We start from the raw sequence: 19960 nt of genomic DNA on the forward strand, positions 1-19960 counted from the left end.
AATTTATATTTGAATTTATCTTGTTTAATTTATGTTTGTTTCTGATACTATTTGGCTCACTCTACCGCCTCCTATCGTTACCTTTTGTCTGTTCAGTTTTTTCATGTTTTACAACCACTTTTTCTTTATTTTTTTGCGAGATTTTCTCATTTTTTACTCTAAAATGAAACCATTGTTAATTAAATTGTTTAAAAATACTATGCCTCTAGTTTGGAACAATACAAAAATTACTGCATACTTATTTTTACATATACACTCAAACCCCGATGGTTTGACACCAACTGTTGTCAAACGAACGGGGTCACTCTTTAGTTTGACACCCATTTTACACGGAGTTCACACACACTACCAAACGTTTGTTTTGATAGTGTTCGTGAGCGCCGTGTAAAAAGTGACAGTTCGTCACTTTTTAGTTTGACTTTGACCAACCAACGGGGTACAAATTAAAAAAGTGTCAAACGAAAAAGTGACCAACCACCGGGGGTTGAGTGTAATGTAGAAAATATTAATGAAAAACACAGCCAAAGACCCCAGAAAAAAATACATTTTTAAAACATTGGCATAGTCACATAAAACAATTCACACTTCCAACCCTAAAATTTTCTTCAATTTTAAGAGTTCTTCTTTCCAATGTTTTTAAGATCAGAAATTGATTGGGTTGTACAGGGTTAAAACAATGTTCTGATTTCAATATTTGACCAATTTGAGTTGATTTGGCCGTATTTTCAGCGAATCAGTAAATTTAATTAAAATTCATTTGAACGTCATTGCCCAAATAAATGTAATGCTCATATTTTAGTATAATGTTGATTATTCGGCTGAGGGTTAACTGGACTACATTTTACTGAGTATTAAATCTAGACTATTTAAATTTCTTTTTTGTTTTTTGGGAGTTTTTGAATACGTTTACTTTTGAATACGTTTACTCAAGGCGGCAAAAATACAAAAAAAAAAATTTTTTGGACCTTTAAAAAAACCAGAGCTTATTTCGGTGAATAATCAAGTGAAAAAAACAACCTTTTTCAGACACATTTTATTTTTATTTAACTCAGCCCGATATCCGACCGATACAAGACTTTTTTCCAACCGGGATGAACTTCGCCCGAATAAACAAAGTGAATAGAAAAGAAGAGGTTATGAACTTATGTGATTGCTTCAGTGTGTGGCAATTGAGTTTTTTTTAAACACTTTAATCTTTTATTTTAACGTAATTTTGATTCCTTCGACATAAAAATTTGTTTTTTAAGAATTTTACGCTATTCTCAACAAATTTTCAAGTCAAAAATAAATGTAAATGCTGAATTAACGCTAAATTCCACCACATCGCCACCACCTGCATGTGTGCACCCGTGATGTAAACAGGCGAAATTTCGCCCCTTTACACCCATCTCACACACACTCTCTCCCATTCAAGGTTTTGCTCCATTCACAGTGCCGAAACCTCGCTCGGCCTGTCAGTCTTCGTCGGTCATTCATTCAGTTCGGTCCTGTTTCGCGCGAGCTGCCGTAACTGTAACGATACTCTTTTTTTTATCACTCATCGTCCTTCTCTCTCTGTTGCACCCACCAACACCACCGCTCGATGTGTCCTTACGCTCTCTTTCGCACCGTAGTAGTAGGCGCTGGGTGTTTGTGTGTTGGTGCGTGTTGATAGTTGATTCTTGCTGCACTCGCAGCAACCCGTTCGTTGACAAAATTGCCCAGTGTGAATTACTTTTTTCGTGTTGTTGCGTTGGTATTTGTAAAGGAAGAGTATAGAGATATCCACGCGCGAGAGTGTGTTAGTTTGGAGTTTAGTTACACGCAGACATAGGCAAATCGAGTAGAATGATTCGTCTGTCTAAATCAGCTGTGTCCTTTGTTCTACCACGAGCACGTGGTAAACAGCTGGTTTTTACAGACGATTGATCTACTCGATTTGCCTATGTCTGCGTAAAAATAGTGTAAACAAAATCAGCTGCTTGGAATTCAGCTAATCACAATCGATCAAAACCAAAACAATACTTTAAATACAAATACAAACACAGAATCGTGGTGTGCGTTAGAGAAACCGTGGAGATCTCTATTCTAAGAAGAAAACGTGTTTCTTTGGTGTTGTGTCGCATTTTACTGCACTAAATTGCAGGCGCGTGTTGCACAGCAACCCCAGGATTGTTGTTGACATCGGGTCGGGTTCTTTGTGATCGTGCGAATCAACAGCAAACGTCAAACGTCGGGTTGCTCTGTGACGATCGCTCCGATTATTGCTTTGGGAAAATTAAATCTAGTGTGCTGAAAAATTCAGGTGTGTTCTGTATGTTTTTCCTTGCTGTGTGCAAGGCGATTCGCCGAAGGAGGTATGTGTGTGAGTGAGAGGTGCGCGGACGTTGGTGGTGTGTTTGTGCGGTTCTAGAAAGAAACGGGTGTGTAGGAAAAAAATAAACAGTGAAAAAAACAAGAGTCGTAAAGAAGCAACAGAGAGCAAAGGACGTAAAACAGATATCGGCGAAGTAATTGACGTAGAAGGCGAGGAAGATCTCGGATTTTGATTTCGTTTTTTTGCTAATGACGTCTGCGAAACTCAGTGCCTGCTTGATCATGTCTTTAATTACTTTAAGAAAAGTTTGAGAGCATGAAATTTAACAAGTTGTTTTATCCATAGTGTATTTCGAAAATCTACAATTTGACCAGGAAAAATTAAAACAAAATTTTGAAGATGAAAACAAGAAAAATCTAGTGGAAAGAAGAAAAGAAAAGTGCAGTAGTGTGTGACACCTCGAAAACCCTACCGAAGGAGGATTATTTTGGATTTTACTTCATTGACCTGTCGTCGTCGTCGGTTCTCCCGTACCAATACAGCGCAACTGAAAGCAGGCCAAAAGGAGGAGTGTTGCTGAAGGAGTAAAGAGGCGAGAAAGAACGAGAGAGCTGTCATAATAGACGGAACACGGCTAGATTAGGTAATGTACCAGGCAATCAGACACTCGGTTTAATTGTTGGCTAATGATTGATATTTAAACTGAATTTTCAACTTTAATTTATTTTGAACTTTGTTATTTTTTTAAGAAACATAAAAAATGTTCTAGAATCAAACTATTGCTAAGTATTGAAACTAAAATCATATTAATTAATTCAAAAGCTTGTAAAATTCTGATAATTTAATGATTTTTTTACCTTAAAAAGGTGGAATTTACATTTTCATTAAAATAAATATTTACAAAAAATTTCAATTGTCAATTAAACTATTTCATTTATATCTAGAAGATGTTCGGAATTGGAAAAAAAAATCTGTCGAAATCTGTCAAAATTTGGGACTGGTAATGTGAAATCTTTAATCTGGCTGTCACTTGAAACATCTGACATTCCCAAATTCAACTCTGGTGCAACCCAGCGGTGGTTGTTAACTTGTTCGTTTGACACGTTCTAGTTTGTACCCCATAAACCGTCCAACTTCAAACGAAACTTATTTGGGTATACCGTGGAGATTTTCCCTTATCCTTTTAAACAAGTTGAACATCAACACTTTTGATGTTTTTGTCCCTGGTGCGCGGTGGAGATGGGAGCGACCTGCAATGGACGGCTGTCGTGGTGTTTAGGATTCGATTCAGGTGAAATTGGTTTTATTCTCATGGCGAAAACCAGTCTACAATCCACTAAAGTCACCGTCTTCAAGCGAAGCGAAGCGTTGGTTTAACAGAATCAAACTAAGAAATGACGAACTGTCACTTATTACACGGGACTCACACTTACTATCAAATCAAACGTTTGATAGAAAGTGTAAGTTTTGTGTAAAAAGAGTGTCGAACTAAAAATGGACCCCGTTCGTTTGACAACAATTCAAGCAAAACATAGGGCCAATGTCGAAGTGTAAACAAATCCTGCTCGTTCTTGTTGTAAACAAAGCTGTTTATATCGCTTTTAAATCAATTCACGAATAATCAAATGCAAACTAGTACTGGAGGTCGTTATGGCTTATAAGAACATTTGCAAACTAACTTGAGATATAAACAGTAATCACGAGCTGTCAAATGACATCACGACGTAAAACCTAAAAGACGTAATGTCTCTCTAGTATTGTGAAGGCAGACATAAATCAAAATACGAGCGCAACCTGTCAAAGCCTGTTGCGCCAAAGGCTGATGTACACGCTTACGACAAACCACTCAATTTTGTACGGCGCAAAATATTTTTTCGCGCAACAGAAGAGATGCGCACTTCGGTTTGGTGGTGCGCGGATAATATCTTCAAGATAACGTGTCACAATACTTGATAGTTAATCTCTCGTCCAAAGAGCTCCAGTACGAAATTTGATGAGAAGCATTAGAAGTTTTTTTTGTTTTCTTTTTTATTAAAGTTTGTTTGTTTGCCATAGTCTAATACCTCCTTAACTATACTAGAAATTTGTCAATACCGTGATTGCACTGGCTGTCAAAGCGTCGTCTTCTGACGTCTGCTGTCAGAGCTTCTGTCAAAATTGTCAAAGCACTAGGCCACACCCGTACGGGAGTAATCAACACCAATCGCAATCTCAGGAAACGAAAACAAATAAATTGTCTGAATTGCAAAGCGTCTATCTTTAATTGCGGCTGCCTTCGCAATTGTCTCGCGAGAAAAAGATTCCTAACCTTTGATCCCACACAAGACAGACGAGTTGCCACTCCCCCCTCAATACAGCCAAGACATCACCGGCTCTGATGGATTTGTCTCCGCACGGAGAAAAATCTGTTCGCAAAATCGTGAACATGTGTTCATGAAATTCGGATCGACGAACAAAGTATTCTAACAACAGGTGTTTTTCAAAACCGTTCCATGAAATTAGTACACTTTTACGTGGTTCCGAATTTCATGACCATTTGTTCACGATTTTGGAAGCTGATATTCCTCCGTGTATAGGTTTAATTGTCAATTAGTTCTCTCGGCATTGTCATCAACGGCGTTCACGCCATACCAGATCTACAGTTTTCCAACCTTTGAGCAATTGAGAAGGTCAAGTTCTAACATATTTGCCCGGGTAAACACCCGGCCCACTACCACATTGAAGATCTTGGTCTAATCAAGAGGTTCACGAGGAAGACGCGCGCGCTTGAATCACCAAGTCTCGGGTGAGTTTTCAAAAAGCCGTAAGAGCCACCGTGACCTCTGACACTAATTTTCGTGTTTCTCGAAAATGAAACAAAATTTTATTTATTTTTAGTTTGAGGCACTTGAAGGACGTGTAGATGGACAATCTCGAGCATTTTTGATATTGGTTTTTCGTGAGTAGGTCGAATACCGATGCAAAAAGGACTTTGTTTACCAATGGCTCTTACGGCTTTTTGAAAACTAATCCGAGAAGTAAACAATCGCAAAATGCGCAAAATGTCTCGCGCGCGCCCGAAACAATTGCGACGTCATGCGAGAAGATCGACCTTTGAAGGGGTTTACCGAAAGTCATCCCCGAGTGTGGGTGACGTTTCGAGATGCCGGGTTCAAAAATAGAACGCGAACGTCATCCGCCGTTGAGCGCGAAAAACAACAGGCGTGGCGTGCTGCGACGCATTTTGACGGCTCTGCGACAAGAATGCGAATTTCATTGACAGAGACGTGCGGGAATTGGCGTTTATTTGCGACGTTTTATGGTTGCTTTGTTGTTGATGCTTGATTGGTTTAGATTAGAATTTTGAATGTGTTCTGTCGAGCTGAATGTGGGACTGACGTATTGGTGTTGAGACAAGGAGGATAGGCGGCAAAAACAAAAAAGGACTTATAACAGGAATTGATCCAGTGACCTTTGACACGTCAGACTCGTGCCTTTACAGTATCGGTCAACGTGACTAATTGATTTAGCAAATGATATTTGCTTATCTATGGGACTCATTGGATGTAAACTGAAGTTCAACCTCTCAATCCAAACCGAGATCATTTTCCTCTTTTCACTGAGTTGAGTTCAAAACTGATCAAACTGTGTCATGAAACTTTCATGATGTCTAGCTAACTTTTTACGACCTCCTTTCTCGTCTCGTGTAGCCGTTTTGCGGGTCGTCTCCGCCGGTCATTCCCAAATATGGAACCGGCTGTCATCTGCACCGTGGTGCGTGCAGCTCCAAACCTCCAGATCTGGCCACTTTTGCCCAACTCGCACTACAGTCGTTCTGCAATGTCTGCCTCCAGAAAACCGAACAAGATATCGCTTAAAAGCGAAAGGAGCACAAAGGCTAAGAAAACGTGTTTTTTTCTCGCTGAGCCCCAAGAGACGTCGGCGCGGATGAGTCATCCGACCTGGCTTAACCGCCGCCAAGGCGCTCAACCGGTTGCCGCGCGCAGATTTCGCTACTGCTTCTTGATCTGCTGCGCTGGTTGAACTCTCGGACGGTTCGTTCAGGCCAGACGGTTTCAGCGCGCATTCCGGTTTCTTGGCGCGATCTCTCCGCACAGTTCTTTGTGTGCGATCTCGCAGAAGCGGGAGGGAAGCGGATCGCCGCCAGGCCGTAACATAAATTGCCCTGCCTCTCGATTCGGTCGGAAGCGCATTATTTTACGATTCTGCAGCAGAACCTCTGATGAATTGGCCTCTTTGTTACCACCGTGCTGCGGGACGAATCGAATCGAATCGGCCACTTTATGCCACTTTTGGCCGAGGTTCTAGATTAGCAACCCGGATTGAATAATTCATCAACCTCCGCGGAACCGTACAGAAGAACCGCTACTGCGGTAGGCCATTTGCTATTTTCCGTCGATAAAGTTCACCGTGAAGGTTCACGGAGTGAGAATTTTATGGTGACATTTCCCTCCGTGTGGCAACTCGGACCAGGTCCAGTTTATGCATTTTTAAAATTGATCCTGAGGCCAATCGAAAGGGCTGCAGTATACAGCCGGTTACTTGTTTGCACTGGGTCCAGTTTTGCCCACGCAAAGTCTGGCGTCTGGTGACTCGGCAATCCACCTTTGCATGATTAAGCGTTTAGGGTCTGCTGGGGGAGGGGGGACTCGGGAGATTTTAAACTTTCTCCCCGATGCGATCAATATCTTATCGGGCAGATGATGGGTTCAAAGCCGGTGGACACAAATGGCCGAGGGCAATGGTTGTCACTATTTTTAGCTAATTTTGTTGATGAAAGCATTGAATTAAAATAAATGTCAGTAGTAGAGCTTAAAAGTAATGAGTGTTGCAAAAAGTTTTTCATTTTTCTTAAAAAACGATTCGTTTTTAATGTAATTTGCCCTCTTTTGAAATATTGGCATTTGAACTTCCATGAAAGTGTCAGCTGAATCTTCCACATTTTTTGTTTTTGTCAAATCTTTTGAAATTAGTCTTAAAACTTTCAGAGTTTGAGAGCTTTTCATAAAAACATATATTTTTTTTATTATTAAGCAAATTGATAGGAGAAGTACTCATACATTTTCACAAAATATCGGTTTTAAATACAAACACTTTCGTAATTTGCCATATGAATATCAAACGACGCAAAATTACACGTATTCTTACAAAATACCGTTTTTTCTCTAAAGATAAAAAATTCCATAAAAAAATTGCGATATGGGTATCAAACGGCAAGTCATTTTGTATAGATATCCCACCGGAGGTCGCGTACGTGTACTTTGTACACAGTTTGTAAGGGCACTTGTAAGAAAGGCGAAAACACGCGACCTCCCGAAGGATATTCACTTCGTTAGATTTTCTACTTAAAATTAACTTTTTTAACAAAATTTTATTTTTTTTAAAGTATTAAATTTTTTTATTTGTAACATGTTTTGTAAATACTAAGATTTTCACAAAATTCCATACTTTTTTTAAAATATTTACATTTTTTTCAAATTGCAATATCGACTACAAATCTAGAATATTTTTTCAATACAGTCAATGCGCCATGGGTTTCCTATGAAGATTGGACCTTTTGAAAATGTAAGCGAAGAATGAAGCAAAATTTTGCATATATATTTGCACTACACTAAAGATCTTTGTGTTGAACTGCACTTATGTCCTTTGCAAAAAAAAACTATTATAATAACTATAATAAATATTAATATAAAAACTAATCTAATCTAATCTAATCAAACCCTAGCGCAGCCAATCTTTCAAAGGTGAGCAATTCTCTACGAAATCGGTCTTTTTTCTTCAATTTTAATTTTTGTATTTTTGAATCCGACTGAAACTTTTTTGGTGCCTTCGGTATGCTCAAAGAAGCCCAGAGGCGACTCGTGCCCGAATGAAGCACCTGTTCAATGTTGAAAAATGTTTTTAAAGTTTGTTTTTTTTTTTCCAATGGCTTTGATTTTCACGTTTTAATATTTTTATACTATTATAATTTTCTGTTTATGCAATTAATATATTAAAAATGCGATTAAGACTTTTTTTCTCGTTAAAATGTATTTATAAGACATAATCATTAGCGTGGGGAATGTGGAATAAAAAGGCAATTGCTTCGCCTTCCTTATCGAAATTCAATTTCCACTGCCTGTTATGTCCTCATGTTTTCGGCATTCAATTTCCGAATGAAAAGAAGGGCTTTTGACATGAAAAATAAAATTATATTGATCTGAATCCGAGATAATGAAAATATTTGTTTTCAGCATCAGTGAAAAAAAAAGATTTCAGAGAAAATTCTTGCTACAATATATATTCAACTAGAGTGAACCGGGACTACAGTCTGAATAAACACAGTCATTTTTGAAGCATTTAATAGCATCAAATCATAAAAGAATTTACACATTTTTCAGGACTGCATCCGCTTTAAATAAAGCCATAACAATACGATCAAAATCATGGTTGAATCTACAGCCATAATTCTTCACATGTGTCCCGATTCTCCCCAGATGACAGTGATGTTGGAAAAAGCATACAACTTTTTTGTTTCAATTGTTTCAATTCAATCTATCAATCACACTATCTAAACTTAACATTACATCACTTTCCAGTACACTTAACCCCCGGTGGTTGGTCACTTTTTCGTTTGACACTTTTTTAGTTTGTACCCCGCTGGTTGGTCAAAGTCAAACTAAAAAGTGACGAACTGTCACTTTTTACACGGCGCTCACGCACACTATCAAAACACTATCAAAACTCCGTGTAAAAGGGGTGTCAAACTAAAAAGTGACCCCGTTCGTTTGACAACAGTTGGTGTCAAACCATCGGGGTTTGAGTGTAGAGCATTAATCTACTAGTAACCAAGAAGAACGAAGACGTGCAACGCGCGCAGTTGAACATTCCAGTGTTAAAACGAGCTATCGCCAGTCTGCGCAAAACGGCCTGATGCCTAAAAGAGCGCCAAATATAGAGCAATATCTGTCGTGCTCTCGCGCTCTCTCATTTATTCACGCTCTCAACGTGCTGTCACCGCGCTGGCTTGTTTACCTTTTGCAAACAACTCCATGCTGAGCTGAGTCAGCTGAGTCGGCTGTGACTTGGGGGTGGCATTTTGCTCTCTCCCAAAAAATGCTGTCAGTTCACGCTCTCACGTTGAACCAGGTTTCCCAACACATCGATACCGCAGCTGCGTATGAATAGGAAGCTCTTTACATGTGTTGAAGTTTTTCTGTATGGAGATTTTTTCCCCGACGTTCAGAGGGTCGGTGTTGAACGCGACGAGCATTTGCGCGTGGCCCGCAGGGCTGCTCGCATTTTTTGCTTTAGTATTGGTGGGTTGAAAAGAGTAAAGGGTGGCGGGCCAAAGCTTTTTCGGTGCATGTAGCGCTGTTGAACATAGGGCGTTGATTTTGTTAACGTGAGCTTATATTCAAACAAAAAGCTCCGCGATATTTAAATAAAAATTATCCGCTTGAAGTCGGCTACCTGTTCAATGAACAGGTTGAACAGGTGGACGAGTCGCCTCTGAAGAAGCCATTTTGCATCATTAGTTTGTCCATATAATTTTCCATACAAATTTGGCAGATGTCCATACAAAAATGATGTATGAAAATTCAAAAATCTGTAGCTTTTGAAGGAATTTTTTGATCGATTTGGTGTCTTCGGCAAAGTTGTAGGTATGGATATGGACCACACTGGAAAAAAATAATACACGGTAAAAAAAATTTGGTGATTTTTTATTTAACTTTTTATCACTAAAACTTGATTTACAAAAAAACACTATTTTTAATTTTTTTTATTTTTTGATATGTTTTAGAGGACATAAAATGCCAACTTTTCAGAAATTGCCAGAATGGGCAAAAAATCTTTAACCGAGTTATGATTTTTTGAATCAATACAGATTTCTTCAAAAAATCGAAATATTGGACGAAAAAATTTTCAACTTCATTTTTCGATGTAAAATCGAATTTGCAATCAAAAAGTACTTTAGTGAATTTTTGATAAAGTGCACCGTTTTCAAGTTATAACCATTTTTAGGTAACTTTTTTGGAAATAGTCACAGTTTTTTTATTTTTGGACATGGGCACTATGTTTGCCCACTATTGAAAAAAATATTTTTGAAAAGCTGAGAAAATTCTCTATATTTTGCTTTTTCGGACTTTATTGATACGACCCTTAGTTGCTGAGATATTGCCATGCAAAGGTTAAAAAACATGAAAATTGATGTTTTCTAAGTCTCACCCGAACAACCCACCATTTTCTAATGTCGATATCTCAGCAACTTTAGGTCCGATTTACAATGTTAAAACATGAAACATTTGTGAAATTTTCCGATCTTTTCGAAAAAAATATTATCAAAAATTTTAAATCAAGACTAACATTTCAAATGGTCGTAATATTGAATGTTTGGCCCGTTTGAAATGTTAGTCTTGATTTTAAATTTTTGATAATATTTTTTTCGAAAAGATCGGAAAATTTCACAAATGTTTCATGTTTTAACATTGTAAATCGGACCTATAGTTGCTGAGATATCGACATTAGAAAATGGTGGGTTGTTTGGGTGAGACTTAGAAAACATCAATTTTCCTGTTTTTTAACCTTTGCATGGCAATATCTCAGCAACTGAGGGTCGTATCAACAAAGTCCGAAAAAGCAAAATATAGAGAATTTTCTCAGCTTTTCAAAAATATTTTTTTCAATAGTGGGCAAACATGGGCACTATTTTTAAAAAATGAAAAACTGTGACTATTTCCAAAAAAGTTACCCAAAAATGGTTATAACTTGAAAACGGTGCACTTTATCAAAAATTCACTAAAGTACTTTTTGATTGCAAATTCGATTTTACATCAAAAAATGAAGTTGAAAAATTTTTGCGACCAATATTTCGATTTTTTGAAAAAATCTGTATTGATTCAAAAAATCATAACTCGGTCAAAGATTTTTTGCCCATTCTGGAAATTTCTGAAAAGTTGGCATTTTATGTCCTCTAAAACATATCAAAAAATAAAAAAATAAAAATAGTGTTTTTTTGCAAATCAAGTTTTAGTGACAAAAAGTTAAATAAAAAATCACCAAATTTTTTTTTACCGTGTATCATTTTTTTTCAGTGTAGTCCATATCCATACCTACAACTTTGCCGAAGACACCAAATCGATCAAAAAATTCCTTCAAAAGATACAGATTTTTGAATTTTCACATATCATTTTTGTATGGACAGCTGCCAAATTTGTATGGAAAATTATCTGGACAAACTAATGATGCAAAATGGCTTTTTTGGGCATACCGAAGGCACCACAAAAGTTTCAGCCGGATTAAAAAATACAAAAAAAAATCGAATGACCGAAATCTCAGAGAATTGCTCTAAGAAAATAAAAAAATACGAAAAAACTAAATTTTTGTTCGTGGTTCGTTTATCCGAAGGTCCATACAAACCTTCGGAAAATCGAACTTCGGATAATCGAAACTTCGGATAATCGAGTCTGGACTGTAATAAAAACCTTTTCGTAATATTGCAGACTAGAAAAGAAAATTAAATTTCTCATGAAATAACATGTCCCATGATTTTTTTTAACAATTTTATAAAGAAAAATGACACCGTTTTTAAAACTATTTTTGTACTTTTTGTGATTTTTTTTTTAGATTTTGAGTACAACATCAATTTGGGCGTCCAATTTTGTATAAAAGTTCCTTTGACACCAAATTTCTATTTCACTACCATTTTGAGCAGATTTTTTTTGTAATTTGTGTATTTTTCCGAAATTTTTCATAGTTTGCGATATGAGTGTCAAACGACGACACATTTTGTATAGATTTTCACTTCGTTAATTATGTTAGTAAAAAATATTTTTTTTTAACAATTTTTTTTATGTACTCTAATTTTAAAATTTGTTATCGGTATTGTTATCATGTTAAATACTCAAATTTTTACTAAATTCTGTATTTCTTTAAAAAAAATGTTTTTGAGTAGGAGTTCCAGCTAGCTTTTTTTCTTCCAATATCGATTACAAATGAAGCAAATTTTTGCATAAATTTGCATTACATTAATGTTTTGTAAAAACAAAAAAAAATTGAATTGCTGAAATTTCAGTAACAGTTGGACCAATACAATGCAATGAAAATATTCTTTATCATTAAACATTGAACAGATTATAATGTTTTGTGTAATTCCAACCTTTTTTTTCAAGCTCCAAAACAAATCATTTTACAAATTCCTACCACTATGTCGAATATATCAAAACGATCGGGAAATAAGTTCTAAAGACACATTTTCGATCATTTTCACGCCATTTGTCTGAATTTTTAATAACCACACTAGAGAAACATTCACAAATCCATTCTGTAAACATAAAGATAAATTCTCGCCTACTTTTTTCATAAGGTACTATGTAAGAAACCCATGGTGCATTGGTTGTTTTGAAAAAGTATTCTAGAATTTTACAATAATAAATGATTAGGCCGTTGCAAATATTTTTCAAAGTTTATTTGAAAAAAATCATTGATAACAATATTTCAATAGTACATTTTCTTTGCCACGATTGCCCCATTTTTCCCAAGGGTTCGGTAAAGATTTTTTTTTCAAATTAAGCTTCTATTTGCTCACCTCGTCGCCGTCGTGCTAACTTGTCGTACGTGCATTTTGGGCCAAATTGAGTTAAGAACGCCATTTTGTGCAGCTCACAATGCCTCACCTTTTGACCTTTATAGATCTCCAAAATTCGATTTCAATCCTGAGATATTCAATAAAAACCAAAAAAGCTTCACGGATTTTTGTCACTTTTCATATGAAAGAAGTTTCAATCTTGTCGTGCTATCGTGTCACTCCCTGAAATTTGATGTAAGTGCGACAATTGGCCAAAGGGATTTCAGGTCAGGATGCGTTTGACGCACGTACAAGTTAGACTACCGTAAACATGTGTAATTATAACTCGGGACTCCAGTAACCAAATACAACCATACTTCGGGACAATGCACAGAATGGTCAGTCAAACAAAACGTGTTTTTCATTGTTTACATTGCGTGCTCTCCTTTTTGTTTATTCAAGGTCAAACATTAAAACGCATTTTTCTCGGAACGTCGAAATGGCGGGTGCGACATGATAGCACGACAGCGTCGACCTGCCGCAAACAGGCCTGCGTACGGGTCGTTTTCAAAGATAACATAACATCAACACACTACACACACGATTGGGAGACTATCAAGCACTCACACACATCACACTACGAGCATATAAATTGAGGTCGAAATAACTTCTTGTGCGTTGTCGGGCAATTCGCACGACCAGCTGACGGCGACGACCCAATAAAGGCTATCGACCAGCCACATGGGACCACCCATCATCGACAGTTTTGTTGATGTGCCAATCTGTTGTTTACGGTGAATATGTAGTATTTTGAACTGTTAAACTTTGAATATTTACACCGATTTTAAAACTAAAATCTTAAAAATAATTATTTGATAAAAATAACTGTCAATTTGACATTGCCAAACTATCGAGGCCTTACCGTAGTCCGTTCTAGAGCAACTTGGCAAAACTGTTTAGCCGTAACGAAGGGCAAACTGCTATTCTATACTCAAACTGCTATACTATTCGCTGTTGGAGGAAGTATATCGACAGTTCTTACAGCATCGAAACTTTCAACTCCGTAACGAGCAAAGGGCAGAGTCACCAATACTTGGTTTTTGGCTCTACGCGTAAAATTTCAGCAAAAACTGCTTCGCACACCCTTATAATGATGATGACAGGTCGCGGCGACTGTCAACGCGTTGCTCTTTATTTTCTTTCTCATTTTTTTTTTTTTCGCTGAAAAACATGTCGCAATCACCTTCGTGCGCGATCGATAAGTGCTTATTGCTTCGTCACAGAAGCGCAAAATTGAAAAAAAAATTGCTGCGTTCATTAGATAACGCAGGGAGGGGACCGCCCCATCGTATATCAAGGTGAGAACAGCCAATGAACCGGATCGGTTTCGATTACTGGATGCACTTTTGAGCTGCACGAAGAAAAAAAAAAAGTTGTATTGCAGATCACCGCCCAAGCGTCAAATGTCGCACACAAAACACCTGATACTGTTGTTTTGAGCGCGACCATACACAAATACATGCAAATGAAACTCGAATGAAGTCTCGTTTTGACGACCTTGAATTCGACCAACTGCTGCTGCTGCTACTCTGAAATCGCACACCTCAAGAGCACCATCGGGGTCTGTCTGGCTGCTAATTTGCGCCAAATTGCTGGCCAGCACAGTTTGCAGGTTGTCGGTAGTCGAGCCAGTATCGACAGCACGCGACTTTCAGTGTGAATACTGTCCTGTGGTGCTGTGGTGGGCACACTTTTTGAAGGATAACGAACCACGTGTTCTGTTTGGGTTGATTGGAAAGCTTCCGATAATTTTTAAGTGTGATATCTACAAAAGATTATCTAAGGCCGTTGCAAATATTTTTCAAAGTTTATGTCGCCCCCCCCTTCAAAGTTTGTCCGAAATATCAGGGGGCAAAAAAAATATTTTTTCAAAAAACTTCAAAATTTCAATAAAAACAGAAGTTAAATCAATTGAAAACAAGCTAAAATGCATTTTTCTACATTGATAATTATATTTAGCATGTTTGGGCTGGATTTAAAATATTTTGAATTTTTATGGAGTTCCAATGCACAGAACCGCAAAAACTTTTTTTTTCGCGAAAAATAAAATTTTCGTCAATACTTAGATATTTTGGAAACTAATGATTGCAAAACAACTGGACAGGTGTATAATGCATTTTAAAATACTTTTTTCATTCAAATGTTGAAACCATGGCTCGTAAATTCATTTTTTAAACTTTTTTATTTTTTTGCCCCCCCCCCCCTCGACTTTGGTCAGAGGCGAGGGACATAAACTACAAAAAATATTTGCATCGGCCTAATTTTATTTAAAAAATTTACCCGGTAAATGAATGTTGTGGTGGTTCTGTTTGTGTCAAGTTTACCATTGATTTTTTCACACTTTTCAACCGTTTAAATTTTTTATGACGGGTTTAGATATAATTCCGTCTTTTGACAATGTGACTAAATAAAAATGGAAGTTGAGAGCTATATTTCAGTGCCACCACTATTTAAAAAAAATGCTTTTCTAAACTTAAAAGCTTTTTAAAGTCAAGTATAAATTGATGTTTCTTGGTTTAAAATGTAACATTGTTTGTTCCTATTTGCAAAATAAGCAGAAAAAGAGATTGTCCTCAAGAAGGTTTTATTTTGGATCCTTAAATCCTTTTAAAAATTTGTTTACAAATTTTCATAACTCATGACCACTCATGACAATTGACCACATAGATTATTTTTTTAACTTTTTTGTTGGTTCCCTAGAAAAAGCCTCTTGATTTTTAAATTCCGAGAAATTGAATTTTTTTTCTTAGTGCCGTCTAATTAGCCCTCATTTTTCAACTCAAATTATCTCGAAAATTAGGTACTACTAACTATTTTCCAAATTTAAAAATCTAGACTAGAATTTAAAAATGTCCCAAATCAGTGCATAGCTTTTTCGAAAGGTTTAACTTGATTCATAAAATTTGATTTATTTTTAATAGAAAAGAAAAAAAAACCTTTTTCAGCAAATTCAGCAAATCAAACCTTAGTTTTTGAAATATCGCAAGTTGATTGAGAAATAACTATTTTTTCACCAAATTGAACATTACGATGCTGTTTTTAAGCAATCAGCAATCCTATCCTATCCAGCCCTATAAATATTAAAAAGCAAATTGTTGATTTTTTTTCTCAGCTCTACGAAAATAGTTTTGCTGCTGTGCGTTTCGAATGGAATTCGATTTGGGTCGTATATGCCCCAAGAATAGGGTGCCCAGAAAAAATGACCCCCTGCTCCACAAGCGGAAACGGTTTTTTAGGTTATTTTAAGCATTTTTTTTTTTTTTTTGCTAATTTTGAGCGAAATTGGTTGCGATTAACCCATTGATACCCGAGCCTAAAGTTGGGGAAAAAAACAGTTTTAATACAAAAATGCCTTTTTTAAATCGCTTATAACTTTTCAGGATCGAGTTTGGTATGTTTTTTCCATACATTTTTTCGATTTTTCCCATACAAATTTCACCTTCGAGTATCAATGGGTAAATGTTGACCGATTTTACTCATATTTGGCCCAGAGTCCTAAAATAGCTCAAGAAACAATATTCAGCTTGTGGAGCGAGGTTTGGAGAAAAAGTCCCATTTTCTGGGCACCCTACCCAAGAATCAAAATTTCCAAAACCAGCCTAAAATATTCGTATGGTCATATGAATCATTTTCCCATCATTTACTAAAAGAATTGGACCTAAAAGGTTAAATGAATTTTGCAATTTAACTAGAAAAAAATTTATGTTTTTTTTTTCAAAAAATCATAATTTTCAGAAATTTAAATCTCTAAACCAGATTTTTCCATTTCCTCTAGAATGAAAATGTATGTTTAAGTCCCCTAAAACATACAAAAAGTATCGAAAATAAAAAAAAACTTTGGGATTTCAAATTTTAGTGAAAAAAAAGTCTAATAAAAACATCTGGATTTTTTCCGTGTATTATTTTTTCAGAAAAGCCCTATTATAACCCAAAACATTAACCAACCCGAAAAAAATGTATGGAAAAATGTTTGGAGAATGCAAAATGGCTTCTTTTTACATATGGAATGCATAGACAAAATTAAATCTAAAACATAAAATACAAACTATAACAAAGTGTGAAATTTTACATAATGCCAACACAGTAAAAAAATCATGGTAACATTACATCTCGGAAGAGGTACATTTTTTATGTCAGAAATAATGTGTCATTTTACCTCTGAAAATGTGTAATTTTACCACTTTTCTGGTGTAATGTCACGTTTTCTGTCTAAATTGAGGTAAAATTTAATCATAAAAGAGGTAATATAACCTTACAAATGTACACATTTTTTTTACTGTTTGCTCATGCCATTGAATTTCTGAGATTTTTCTGCAGACTAGATGCTATGAGTTTTCTATGCAGGTATGACTTTAAAAAAATTAACCGCGACATTTTTTTTTTTCAAATTCAGTTTGAATTTTTATCTTTGTTGCCTGTTAAGAAGACTTTGACCAAAATTTTAACCCTTTTAAAATGTTATGCGTGATTTTATAATTTTATATATTTTTTTAAAGATCAAATAGAAACTTTTGCATTTCTTGAGTTATTTTTGAAAGAAAAGTTCCAATAAATATAATTTTAACTTATTGCTTCTTGGGTGTTTTGGAATACCTCTCACTCAAAGCGGTTTCAAGAACTCCCAACTCAAAAAAAAAAGTAGTTTTCACCAACTTCTTGTAAAAATGATATTCTAAACACAGTATGTTATTTACGTAATTTTGTCAAAGAAATTGAAAGCAAACATTTTACATATAATTAAAATTCTCCATTATTATGTTACTAAAATAACTGTGATGTGACGAAAAATAACTTTTTGCAATTCCGTCGTGAAATTACTTACTTTTCCTGTCATTCTTGAACGACGAAATAGCCTACTTTTCTGTACCAAAAATAACAAAATCGAATAGCTACACTTTTCAAAATAAATGCTGAAAAGTTCTACTTTTCAGCACTGAAATGGGTGCTGAAAAGTTGAACTTTTCAGCACTTGTTTCGAAAAGTAACACTTTTCAACATTTTTTTGATTTGAACGATTTATTGACAAAATACATGAAAATTTGACTTAAAATTTCACTCAATGGGTGTTTTTCGGAATTGCAAAAAATGTTGTATGGAACTTGTTGCAAAACTTGATTTTTTCAGCACTCTTCGTATTTATCCAACTCGGTGAACCTCGTTGGATAAATGTACGACTCGTGCTGAAAAAATCTTCTTTTTGCAACTTGTTGCATAAACTACTATTAAATAAAAACAATGTTGTTAAGGACCTAGTTTACTACAATTTAAGCAATATTTTTTTTTAAAGTCCGTGAAATATTTTTTTTAAACCCGGGCAGACGGTAATAACAAAATTCATGCCTTTTCAATAACAAATACTGTTAAAATAACAGGATGTGTTATGGAATCTTCTTGAAAAATCAATTTTTGCATAAGGGTTTAATAACAGTTCATGTTATCATAACAAAATTAGTTATTGGTCTGATATTGGTTGAAAGCCAAAACAACTTTGGAATAACATTTTTTGTTATGGAAGAATACCTCCAACTGTTATTGGGATGATCGGATTAGTTGTTAAAATAACAAAAAATAATAACAAAGATTTTTTCGAAGAATCACTAACAATTTTATTAGTCTGTTATTACAATAACAATCAAATAACAAAAAAATCATAACGGCGAATAACAAAACTTGTTATAAATAACATAAAGTGTTATTGGCCTAGTATTTTCAAATACCAAAAAATGTTATTCCCACGTTATTTCCGTCTGCTCGGGAAGCTACTCAGCAAAAAAAAGTGGTAATCCAGCTGCGTATAAAAGGCCTGGGTTAAATTTTTTTTGCATTATTTTATGAAATTCTATGTAATATTACACCCTGAAATATGTAGCCCACCAGTTTGGGAAACCTACATAACCGAAATGTCAAGCTCATATAAGCGTTTATCCTTTCAATTCTTCATCGGTCTAATGGCCAAGCGGGCTAAGGCGCCAGTCCGTACTGTTGGTGCTGAGTTTGATTCCCGTCGGTTGCAACTTTTTTTTTGTTTACAAAAATTGTACATGCAGTGTGTAATATAAAGTGTCTTTTTTGACGAAGGTGATGTGCATGCTTTTGCATGCGATTTTACCATCGGATTTTTTGCTGTGAAACATTTCGTCAATTAAAACTGACGACTTCCTGAATCAATATAAATAAAGAGTAGGGTGATCCAAATTCGGGCTTACTCGGGGCGCAAAAATGGTCAATTTTGGAAGATAATAATTTTTTTAGCAAAAAATCCTTAAAATATGGTGTCTTCGTTTTTTTTTAATTTAATGAAGATCATAGATTCGAAAATTGGTAAGAATTGGACAGTTGTTGCGCATAGAGTTTTGTTTGAAAAGGACCTATAAACTATTGTCTTTTATATGTTTATAGGACCTATTCAAAAAAAACTCTAGAGTTACTTTTTACCATACATTTTGACGATTTTTCCCATACTTCAAGGCCTCAGAGGGAGGGGTTCCCGTGGTCAAAATAAGCTCAAATTTGGAATTTAGCCTAGTAATGGGTCAATCTTTGGGAGTAGCCCCGAGTAAGCCCGGATTTGGACCCCTAGCTATAAATTGACGTTAAATAAATTGTGGTTAAAACTTATTTTGGAGTATTTTAGAGTATTTTGGAACAAAATTTGAAGATTTCTCTGTATACAGGTCATTTTCCAGTACCTAATTCGCAAATCGCGAGTACTTTATGATTCTCAGGACACATGATTCTCTTGTTGACTCAAAAATCTATAAAACAAAATCCGTGACATCACGTTAGTTTTGGTCACCCTAGCGAGGAAGGAAGACATTTTTTTCAGAGAGCTATTTAAAAAAAATGAAAAAAAATTAATGCGTGATAGTTTAACAAAATTTTAAGGAATTGTTCAGGAAACGTTCAAGGCTTTATTACAGTTGACCAGTTTTTATATTTACAAAAAAAAATCTCACTTGTTATTCAAGGGTTATTATCACCCCTTCCAACTGCAACAATCACACCAACTTCCACGGAATTCCCCCTCTTTCCAACGAACCAACCAGTACCGTACTGTT

At 35.7% G+C, this 19960-nt stretch overlaps 1 protein-coding gene across 3 annotated transcripts in view; it reads left to right on the top strand.

The window, feature by feature from the left end:
• The first annotated feature begins 1474 nt into the window (after window positions 1–1474).
• The window catches only part of LOC120413651 (DENN domain-containing protein Crag), a 72091-nt gene continuing 53605 nt past the window's right edge, over window positions 1475–19960 (top strand). For 2 of the 3 annotated variants that reach the window (XM_052711244.1, XM_039574568.2), the window contains exons 1-2: window positions 1475–1512; window positions 2642–2939. The gene's annotated coding sequence lies outside the window, so the exon portion shown is untranslated. Of the gene's footprint in view, window positions 1513–2438; window positions 2940–19960 lie in introns of those variants that run through there. The other variant, XM_039574567.2, reaches the window with a different exon arrangement.

The sequence above is a fragment of the Culex pipiens genome, chromosome 3, assembly GCF_016801865.2.
Source record: "Culex pipiens pallens isolate TS chromosome 3, TS_CPP_V2, whole genome shotgun sequence".
NCBI classification, from domain to species: Eukaryota; Metazoa; Arthropoda; class Insecta; order Diptera; family Culicidae; genus Culex; species Culex pipiens.